General features: G+C 41.6%; 1 pseudogene; it reads right to left on the reverse strand.

Moving 5' to 3' along the window:
- Positions 1-9,811: 9,811 nt before the first annotated feature.
- LOC107498933 lies at positions 9,812-10,245 on the reverse strand (annotated as a pseudogene).
- Between the last annotated feature and the right edge of the window lie 204 nt (positions 10,246-10,449).

Raw genomic sequence — 10,449 nt, forward strand, 5'->3', positions numbered from 1 at the left:
GAGTCAAGCTACACCTCTCTATAAAGATGTTGCCGACCTGGCAGGTGTCTGAAGCAGAAAAGTGAAGGAGGTTGGGAGGAAGTCTCCAGGCAACCTGCGAAAGCTGGGTCTCCTTGGTCAAAGTGTCCATTTTGCACACACAGGAAGGAGGAAAAGCCTCTGAAACACAATATGACCATAAAGTCTGCCCAGCACAGCGCGGCAGTTGGAAAACAAGCCAGGCTGAAGCTATTTTTTGCCGCAGAGGCTGCATACAGGATGCAAGCTTGCTTCAATTTGTTCTGACTGCATAAGATGTTAGACTCCTCCACCTGTTCCCAGACCCGAATTCACAGGTCACTGAGGTCAGTATGGGAGGAGGAGGATGGTTAGAGAGGAAGGCTTGTAGCAGAGAATAGAAACCCTCACAGCTCAAACTGGGGAAGGGGGCTCATTGATGACTCTGAAGGGATACACAGATCCAAAATCTCCTGAAGACTCCCTAAATAAGTCCTGGGATGGGCCTCTGGACATGCTATGCCCCTGTTACAAGTGTGAGTCAGGCAGCCACAAACATGGCAGTGGTGACCAAATAGCGATTTTCTGCATCCTCCTCCTCCTGCCCCCTTTTTATTGTTTTGAAGAAGCAGAAAAGACTTGAAAGTTTTTTTTCTCTATTCCTTTTCATAAGTGTGTTTGTTTGTTTGTTTGAAGGCCAAGCCTTGGAGCAGATGCCCCTATACTTTGGTAATGACATCAACACAGAGCGGCCCTGGCCTTGAGGAGTGCTTACATGTGTCAGGCACCATTTCATGTTCTTTCATGATAATGATGCCAGGTAGGTTTGTTATGACCGTGTTACACTTGCGGCAGAGAGGTTGAGGAGTTTGTCCCAAGTCCCACAGGTAATGGTGGCAGTGATGGGATTCAGATCTGGGCAGTTTTCCTCTAGACCTTCAGTCCCTCGTGACAACAGCACAGTGCTTCTTTCACGAATCTTTAAAAGGAAAAAGAGACACAGAATTGAGAAGGGGCTGGTGAGCTAAATGTGCTGAAGTTCTGTAAGTACCGGCTTCTGGAATCTCTGTGAATGTTTCCTGAAGGGAACAGAAGCCGCCAGTTAGCTCAGTCCTCTCTGTGGCATCGCCTTGGTATGGCAGGCAGAGGGAATGAGTGTCACCTGCAACCAAAGGAGTACCAGGAAACCCGGTGTTGGACATCTTTTAAGAATCGGAATAGAAGTGGCAGAGCTCTTGTTTCCATCTTGTTGATAAAAATAATAAAATATAAATAATGGTGGGAGAGATGAGGGAAAAAATATCTCCCTTCCTAGCCTCCTCCTCCACCTCCAGAATTTAGCATCGAATGATTTTCTTGGTTCCATTTTTTTAGCAGTAGTGCAAAAGCCATAAGTTTCACCAATATAGAAATGAAACACAAAAAAACCTATGACCATTTTTTTTAATAGAAGAAATAAGGTGTGAGGCAGGGACATTAGTATTAACGATTTAGGAGAAATAAGCAAGTGTGCCCCACACCCAGACATTTTCTGGTCACAGATTGAAGGTGAGGGCAGTTTTAAGACAGGTGTCCATGCAGAGTGAAGCAGGGTGGTCTCCATCCGAACCCCTCCAGCATGGGCCAAGGTCCCCACAGAGGCTAAGGGGAGAACAGGGAGGCCAATGTGGTATTGGAGGTGGGAACCTGGAGCTGAGCAAGAGTGCAGCATGGAGAGTGTCTGGACAGATATGGGGGCCCACTGTCATTCCCCGGGGGAGGGGCAATCCACAAAGGCCCATCTGCTATGCAGTGGGGGACATTAGCCAAGGACAATATGATTTGAATTACTAAAGTTACACTTGGGTCGGTCACATCATTTTATACCCAGAAAAACTACTCTTTAATCAATTCATGTTTTTTTTTCTATTAAAAACTGTGACCAATACTTCAGTGCCCAAGGTGCTACTTGACTTCCCCTGAGAGCCGTTAGTGCCAGACGGGTGGCTTGGTGCTGGGGATACAGTGAATCAGAGCATGGGCCTGTCCCTGAGGGCTCTAAAGACCTGAGTGAGGGCATATGAACAGATACAGTAGGCTACAGTATGAGTAAATGCTGCGACAAAGATCAGCGTAAAGTAAAATGAGGACACAGGGGATAGAGAAACTAGCACCTTTTAGGTAAATCAGGAAGAGACGTTTGAGCTGGGTCTTCAAGGAAGAAAAGGAGTTTCCCTGGCGTAGATGGGGGAAAACATCTTCCTGTGAGAAGATTTAGAGGTGAAGCCTCATTGTAGTTAGGGCAGAACTGCAGACGCGACAGGCATGTGGGGTATTTGTCTGAAGCCTTGTTCAATGTAAGTGTGAGTGTTGTATTAGTTTGCTAGGGCTGCCATATGCCGATACCACAGACTGGGTGGCATAAATCACAGAAATGAGTTTCTTCACAGCTCTGGAGGCTGGAAGGGTTGGTTTATGCTGAAGCCTCTCTCCTCTGCTTGCAGATGGCCTTTTGTCTATATGGGTCTTTCTATCTGGTGTCTGTGTGTCCAAATTTCCTCTTCTTATAAGGACAACAGCTGGAGTGAATTAGATCCCCATTTTTAACTTAATCACCTCTCGAAAAGCCTAATATCTGAATATAGCCATATTAGAGTTACTTGGGGTTAGAGCTTCAAAATGTTCGTTTTGGGTGACCCAATTCAACCCATTAGAGATATTTTGCTTTGTTATGAGTGCACTTCCTTCATGTCATGTTCATGGCATGAAGTATTTAATATAAATTTCCAGTTAACATCCTGGAACTCTTTGTTGGATGTGCGGAAGGAGGCAGGCTGGGGGTAAGGCTAGGAGAGAGGTCAGCTGGGTTTGCTGGGATGTGTGGGGTGGGGATGGTGTGAGAGAGACGGAATGGGGAGAAGGACCCTCCTGCTCATTCCCATGGTGTTGACCTGGCTCTCTGCCCTCACTGGCATGACTCGATAAATTGGAATGAGTCAGGCTGTGATTAAGTCTTAATTTTGTCTCTGATAAGCGGTGTGACTCATGACAGGTTACTTTGCCATTCGAAGCCACAAAGTCCTTATTGATAAAGTAGATTCCAAAAATCCTTTCCTAGTCCGCGATCTGCTGCGAAGAGTCCAGTTGGGGCACGTATGTTCAGTACCCTTTGAGAATAAAAACAGCTATTCAAATCTGATGATAATTTCTCCATTTCTCCTGCACAGATGTGAATCTTTAAGTTTGCACTCTGCTTTGTAACCAGCGCTCCTGAGTGTCAGTGAGGTAACTTTTCTCTGGGTGGGAAGAGGGCTAAGGGCTAAGGCTTTGTTTATGAAGATGATCAGGAGCCTGTCCGCTGGCACTTCCCTAGCTCTCTGGGAAGCAGGGAAACAGGCCCCTCCTGAGCTGGTAATGTGCCTGAATTAATGACACCCTTTCCTTTCCCTCAGCATGTCTTCTTTCTTAACCCTTCTGAAGTAAGTAAACCCCAGGCTTTCTATTCTCCTCTCCTCCCTCCATTTCTCTGTTTCTCTTCTTTCCTTCCTTTCCTTTCCTCCCTTCTTCCTTCCTTCCTTCCTTCCTTCCTTCCTTCCTTCCTTCCTTCCTTCCTTCCTTCCTTCCTTCCTTCCTTCCTTCCTTTTTATTTAGATATAACCGACATACCATGATTGTGTGTAATTCAGTGGTTAAAAAAAACAATCTGTATATTCACAAAGTTGGACAACTGTTGTCACTATCTACTAGCAGAAAAAAGAGACACTGTACCCAACTGCTGGCAACCACATATCTACTTTATTTTTTAAATATTTAACTGAGATATAATCCACATACCATAAAACCCACCTTTTAAAAGTATATAAATTAGTACTTTGTAATACACAAAGTTATACAACCATCACCATTACCTAATTCCAGAACATTTTCGTCACCATGAAAAGAAATTCTGTATCTATTAGCAGTCCTCCCCATGTCAACCTACCCCTAGTCCTTTGCAGCTACTCTCTATTTGTATGAATTTGCCTATTCTGAACATTTCATATAAAGATAAATTATAATGTGTGTTCTTTCGCATCTGGCTTCTTTCACTTAGGATACTGTTTTCAATGTCCATCCATGTAGTAGCGTGTATCGGTATGTTGTTTATTTTTATTGCTGAATAGTATTCCATTGCATGGAGATACCACATTTTGTTTATTCATTCATCAGTTGACAGATATTTGGGCGTTTTCCACTTTTTGGCTATTACAAAATTATACTACTCTGAACATCTGTGTGCAAGCTTTTATGTGACCTTGTTTTCAGTCCTCTTAGGTATAACCTGGGAGGGGAATTGTTCTGTCATATGGTAATTCATTGTTTACCTTTTTAACAAAAAGTTAAAAGATCTGCCAAAGTGACTTCGAAGGCGGTGGCACCATTTTGTATTCCTGACCACGATGTGCGAGTGTTCCGATTCCTCGACATTCTCACCAACATTTTTTATAGCTCATCTTTTTGATAATAGACATCCTAGGGATTTTGAAGTTGGTATCTCATTGTGGTTTTGATTTGCATTTTACTAATGACTAATGATGTTCAGCATCTCTTCATATGCTTTTTGATCATTTGTATATCTTTGTTGGAGAAATGCCTATTCAAAGTTTTTGCCTATTTTTAAATTGGATTATTTGTCTTTAAATTGTTTCATTGTAAATGTTCTTTACATATTTATTATTGTAATTAATTAATTAATATGTTTTATATTTATTTGTTATATATATTCTGGATACTAGATTTTTATCAGATACATGTTTTCCAAATATTTACTCTTGTTTTGTGGCTTTACAGGTTTTTGATAGTATCCTTTAAGGCACAACATTTTTAATTTTAGTAAAGTCCAATATTCTGTTTTTTCCTCTGGATGATTGTGCTTTTCATGTCAAGGTGCCGTGTGGGGTTCCTGCAAGTAGAGAGGGGTTCTCCTCAGGAGCCCCAGAAAGGGCTCTGTTCATCACAGCAACTCTGAGTGTTATTGAGCCCTCAGTCTTTTATGTCTGTGATACATCTTTTGGGAAAAGATCCTTGCCCTCAGGGACATGCTCCTGGAGACAGCAGGAGCACCCTTAGGGAATAAGAGCTTTGGAGAGCAGGACAGCACACCACAGGTGTTGACCGTGCTGTAGTCAAGAAGGGAGAGTGGCAGGGCTGGAGATGGTCAGGGAAAGTGTTCGATGAGCCTTGAATTATCAAGGCACAGGATAAGGGCGTGTACCAGCATTTATTTCTAACTACTAACACATTCTGAGTGTCAGGCACTCTGCTTGGTTCCTTACATTCTTGATCAAGGTCAATCCCTGCTGCATGTGAAGGAAAAGGAAATGATGCTGGAGAAGTTTACCTGTTCTTACTGAGATCACAGGTGTGATGAAGTGGTATGGGCCTGACCAAGAGCTTCCTACTGTGTCACAGTGCCCTTAGCCTGGGAGATGTAAAAGGAAGCCAGCACGGGGTGGGGGTGGGGGCGGGGAGGTGCAGAAATGAGTCTTTTCTCTGGTTACCCTTATGTTGAGTTAGTCCTGTCCTGTGCACCACATGTTGACTCTTCCTCCATGGTGGAAAGTAAAAGTGTTGCATGTTGCTGAGGCAAATCCCTCTATCAGCTCTTCTCTTCTTCCTGAAACATGGCGTACATGCTTTTAAGGCCTTCTTCATCTGGCTCATCTCTTTGTCCATATACTTCTGAGCAAGTGAATGCCCAGCAAGATGTAGGGACAAAAAAGAAACATTGAGAGGTAAAAGTGTGCTTTGCACAGGGTGGAAGAGGTGGAAGGGTGTTTAGCAGCAGAGCTGAGAAACTGATAGGGTAGGCAGATAGGTAAATATGAACCAGAGGGAGAGGAACAATGAAGGATTAATGAGGCCCCAAGACTGCTCGGCAGAAGAATGTACACGACAGGATATCTTAGTCAAGTATGTATCCCAACTAGATGGACAGGATAGATAACTAGTGGTGCCTGGTGCCTTCCTCATCCCCCCCACTTACCGCACTCCCCAGTAGTCAGTTAACTATAGACCATTATATGACTGTACTCTGGAGGCGCTCAAGGGATATGGGCAAATTAGTTACCTGAGCGTGTGCCTCCCTTCGAAAGGTGTACGATGTCTAGCTGCACACACTGTGCATACCCAAGCCAGGAGTGGAAGATTCTGAGGGAAGAGCAGAGAGTTCATGCCATTGGAGGCAGGAGGGGCAGAAGGAAAACAAAGAAATCCTTTGGCCCATATAAACTCAGACCTTAATTCTCGGAGCACTCGATTTTCTATGGAGCTACCCACTTGGACTTTCTCCCAAGTGTACTTTACTTTACTTTACTTGTTTTACTTAATAAAAACAGCTTCCTATGTCATTTTAACATAAGGATTATTTTAAGTTGAAGGCAATTGAGGAGAAGCAGATATAATAAAAAACCTGTCTGCTACCTGTATTTGCTTAAAAATAGCACATAAATTTTCTCTCATCTCTACCAGAAAGGGCAAAAGTTAATCACTGAAGACAGTTTTAGACTCTTATCAGCCTGGAGAAGGCACCAGAGAAATCTACATAACAAACTTTTCTAACTAGGCTTTACGTACCATTAGTTTCCCATATAGTAGCCTTCCTACAATTTCCTGTCCCTAAAGATTCAAGTTTTTTCTTTTTTGTCTTGCCACTTCTCTAAAAATGTATTGTTCCTTTGCTAAAATGCTACATAAGCCCAAGTTCTAACCGATACTTTGAGTTACTCACCTCTGTGTTTCCATGTGTAAATACGATGCACATTCTAAAAAAGTCCTGCTTTTGTCTTGTTAATCTGTCTTTCATCAGCCCAATTTACAGACCCCAAGTAGAGAACCTAAGAGGTTTATAGGAGGAAAATTTTTTCCTGCCCTGCTCCACCCACACAGACTATAGCGATTTGTTTTTGTTCTGACAGTCTGAGCTAGTACATACCATTTGCAGCTAAGTCTCTCGAACAAGAAAGAAAGAAAGAAAGAAAGAAAGAAAGAAAGAAAGAAAGAAAGAAAGAAAGAAAGAAAGAAAGGAAGGAAGGAAGGAAGGAAGGAAGGAAGGAAGGAAGGAAGGAAGGAAGGAAGGAAGGACGGAAAGAAAGAAAGAAAGAAAGAAAGAAAGAAAGAAAGAAAGAAAGAAAGAAAGAAAGAAAGAAAGAAAGAAAAAGAAAAGTTTGCTTACTTTTCATCTGCTTTGTCTTTCTTCTCTGAGAGTTAAACCTTCATGCAAATCTTTCATGGGGGATCCAAGGACTGAGCCCTGGACTCACACAACACAGCCATCCAAGCACCAGTAACAATCCATGAAAAGAATTAGGTGGCTCAAGCCAAACACATAGACACACATGGATGACGGAAGGACCCTGTCTGTTCATAGGCACAGATCTAATCTCTCCCTCTACCGAGGCACTCACTGAGAACACACAGCATAAGGGATCCCTGAGTTTAACCAGTGGGGAACTGCGCACAGATGTTGGGGCTGGGCTTGATCTTATTTCTCAATTTTTGAAAAATTTCACGTGATGTAGATTACAAATCCATTCACAGATGAGTAAATGTTTTAGGATGCCAAAATCCCAGTGATTGAAGATCAGTGTGGTTACTAAACAAAACAAAAAAAGACTAGGTAGGTTAGAGTGTGGGTGAAATAAAGTGATATACTTAGGGAAATGACTCAAATAGCTTTGTATTAAGATTCAAGATGATAATCTGGTATTCTCTAAAGATATTGGTCCAGTGTGAAGCTGTATCCTGGATAGTAAGAGGGACAGATATAGAAAAACTGTGTGATCAATGTGTCCTTGCTTTAAGACAACTATGTGTTGATACACTAGGAAGTTTTTCATCCTCAACCAGAAAAATGTGAAGGATTGACAATCTAGATAAAATCTAAATGTATTTTATTTTGAAACTGACTGGGACTGAAAAGCAATGAGATGAAATCAATAATAGTCACCTTAGTAGGTTATTTAGTAGATTACTTAGTAGGTTATTTCCTCAGTAGGTTAAGAATTTCTGAAATTCTCTGTTTGAAATTGTCTTTGTATCTAGATTACAAATTACATAAGAAGATAAACTTTCATTATTTTGTAATCATACCAATTTGGTCCCCAAATGATATTCTTTAGCTTGATCATTCACCTCACTCACCAGACTTGGTTCCTGAGTTGATTCAGTAATTACTTTTGAGGGACGATTGTGTGCTAATTTCACTATTTTCTTTAAATAAAAATCATCCAGAAGGAAAAGGGCATTCTAGCCTTGAGGATGTTGTAAAGGATATGCAGCAGATTTGAAGGCAATTGTGCGATGATTTAAATCGAGTAAGAGAATTTCGGTGGTCCTCAAAGTGGGGCGATTTTGCTCTCCAGGGAATTCGGCAATGAGAGCTGGTTCTGGCTGTTACACTGTGGGGGTGGGGGTGTGAGCTACGGGTACCTACTGACTGGAGGCTGAGGATGCTGCTAAACATACTGTAATGCACAGCACAGCTCTCCACACCATCGAATATCTCGTCCAAACTGCCACTAGTGCGGAGATCAAGAGAACTTAAGTGTGTGTTTCCTCATCTGCCTTTCAAGGTATGAACATGGGAAGCTGTGGGACTCTGTCTACTTGGGCAGTTGGTTAGGACTTCTGAGCTTTCCCAAAGCTTGGTGCCTCTTTTGCAGTCTTCATGATGATCGTGATAATGTAACGTGATGACAGTTCATACGCATTGGGCCCTGCTTTTTCATATGTCCATACATGTAATATGAAGTAGGGGTTGGGGTCTAAGGGTAACACAGGGAAGAGGCATGAAAACTAAATGTTAAACCAAGCTACATTCAGAGCCAGTGATGTGTTCCTGCCAGACCACAGGAAATCTACAGGAAAAGGAAGATTCTTGCCGGAATTACTAAAAAACTATTTACTCATACCGTGAAAGGAAAACAGGCAAACAGAGTCTTTAAGTTGTACCCTATACGAAATAAACTGGACCATTCATTCTCTGCAGCCAGACCAACGGGAACCTATAGATCAAAGGCTGGAATCGCGAGCATGCCTTTCATGCTGCGTACCCATACCATCAAAGGAAAACAGGTAAAGGAAGTTTTTAAACTGTAATTTATAGAAACTAAGAATGACATATAAACTGAATTCTCTGAACACTCAGGGTCTCTCTCCATTCCTCTCAATCCCTCTTGGTCTCTCTCATTCTCTGTCTTTGAGAGGAGAACACATCTCTGTCTGTAGAGTGTTATTCCTCCTCTAATAAACATTTCTTTGTCTCTAACTCTGGTGTATGCCTGAATTCTTTCCTGCACACAGTCAAGGACCTTCACTGACTTTCAGTGCGAGACTTGAGTCCCCACTTGGGAGGATTCATCTTGTCCTGCATCAAAGGCGCAGGCTTTTGAAAATTCTTTTTAAAAGAAACATCTTTCTTTTCTTTCTTTCTTTCTTTCTTTCTTTCTTTCTTTCTTTCTTTCTTTCTTTCTTTCTTTCTTTCTTTCTTTCTTTCTTTCTTCTTTCTTCCTTCCTTCCTTCCTTCCTTCCTTCCTTCCTTCCTTCCTTCCTTTCTTTCTTTCTTTCTTTCTTTCTTCCTTTCTCTTTCTTTTTTTTTACAAAATCAGTGTAAAATAGCAGATGATATCTCTACAATTATCAGAATTATTTATATTTGAGGTCTTGGCTAAGCGGGGCTGAAATCAACAAAGGTCTTGGACTGTTGGCTCAGAAATCATCCCAGGAATCCCTTCTTGTCAATGTCTGTCATGCTTAGCTCTTATGAGATGAACTTTTTTAAAAAAAAAATATCTTTTTATTCATTCTTTGGAAGCTTGAAGTGAATTTTGCAGCATCATTAAATGTCTTCCAGCTCCCGTATTTACCACTTCTTCAACATTTAGTTCTGACTACATCCATTTTAACTTAGCCTGCTCCTTTCTGAGTTGTTTTAATAACATTAAATCATCCAAATCCTTCTCTCTTCTTCTGGGAGGTGTTTAACTACTGATGAAGTCTGAGCTGTACAACTGTTTATGACTCTATACCTACTGGCATGAGTCTCCACCAAAGACTCATAAAGTTGTTTACAGGGTTGGCTGGCATCAATTTTCCCTGCGATGGGAGCTGTTGGAATCATATGTTTAATTCACGTACTACTATTCTGTCATCAATCATCCTCATTACAGTGAGTAATTCTTGGTATTCCACAAACTCCTCACAGTTCATACCACCACTGGGTGCCACCATACGGGCAAGACCTACGGGCACAGGCTTTGTGTTCTATTATCTGGGCTCTAATTCTGGCCTTGCCATTAGTTCGCCACTTTGACCATTTATACGTTTATGACAAACCTGATTTTTAAAAAATATTTAAATTAAAGATAATACTACAACATATATCATAGGGTTGTTATGTAGATTATAAGAGACGGTATGTATTAAGCTCTCAGT

The sequence above is a fragment of the Rousettus aegyptiacus genome, unplaced genomic scaffold (assembly GCF_014176215.1).
Source record: "Rousettus aegyptiacus isolate mRouAeg1 unplaced genomic scaffold, mRouAeg1.p scaffold_m13_p_5, whole genome shotgun sequence".
Classification (NCBI taxonomy): domain Eukaryota; kingdom Metazoa; phylum Chordata; class Mammalia; order Chiroptera; family Pteropodidae; genus Rousettus; species Rousettus aegyptiacus.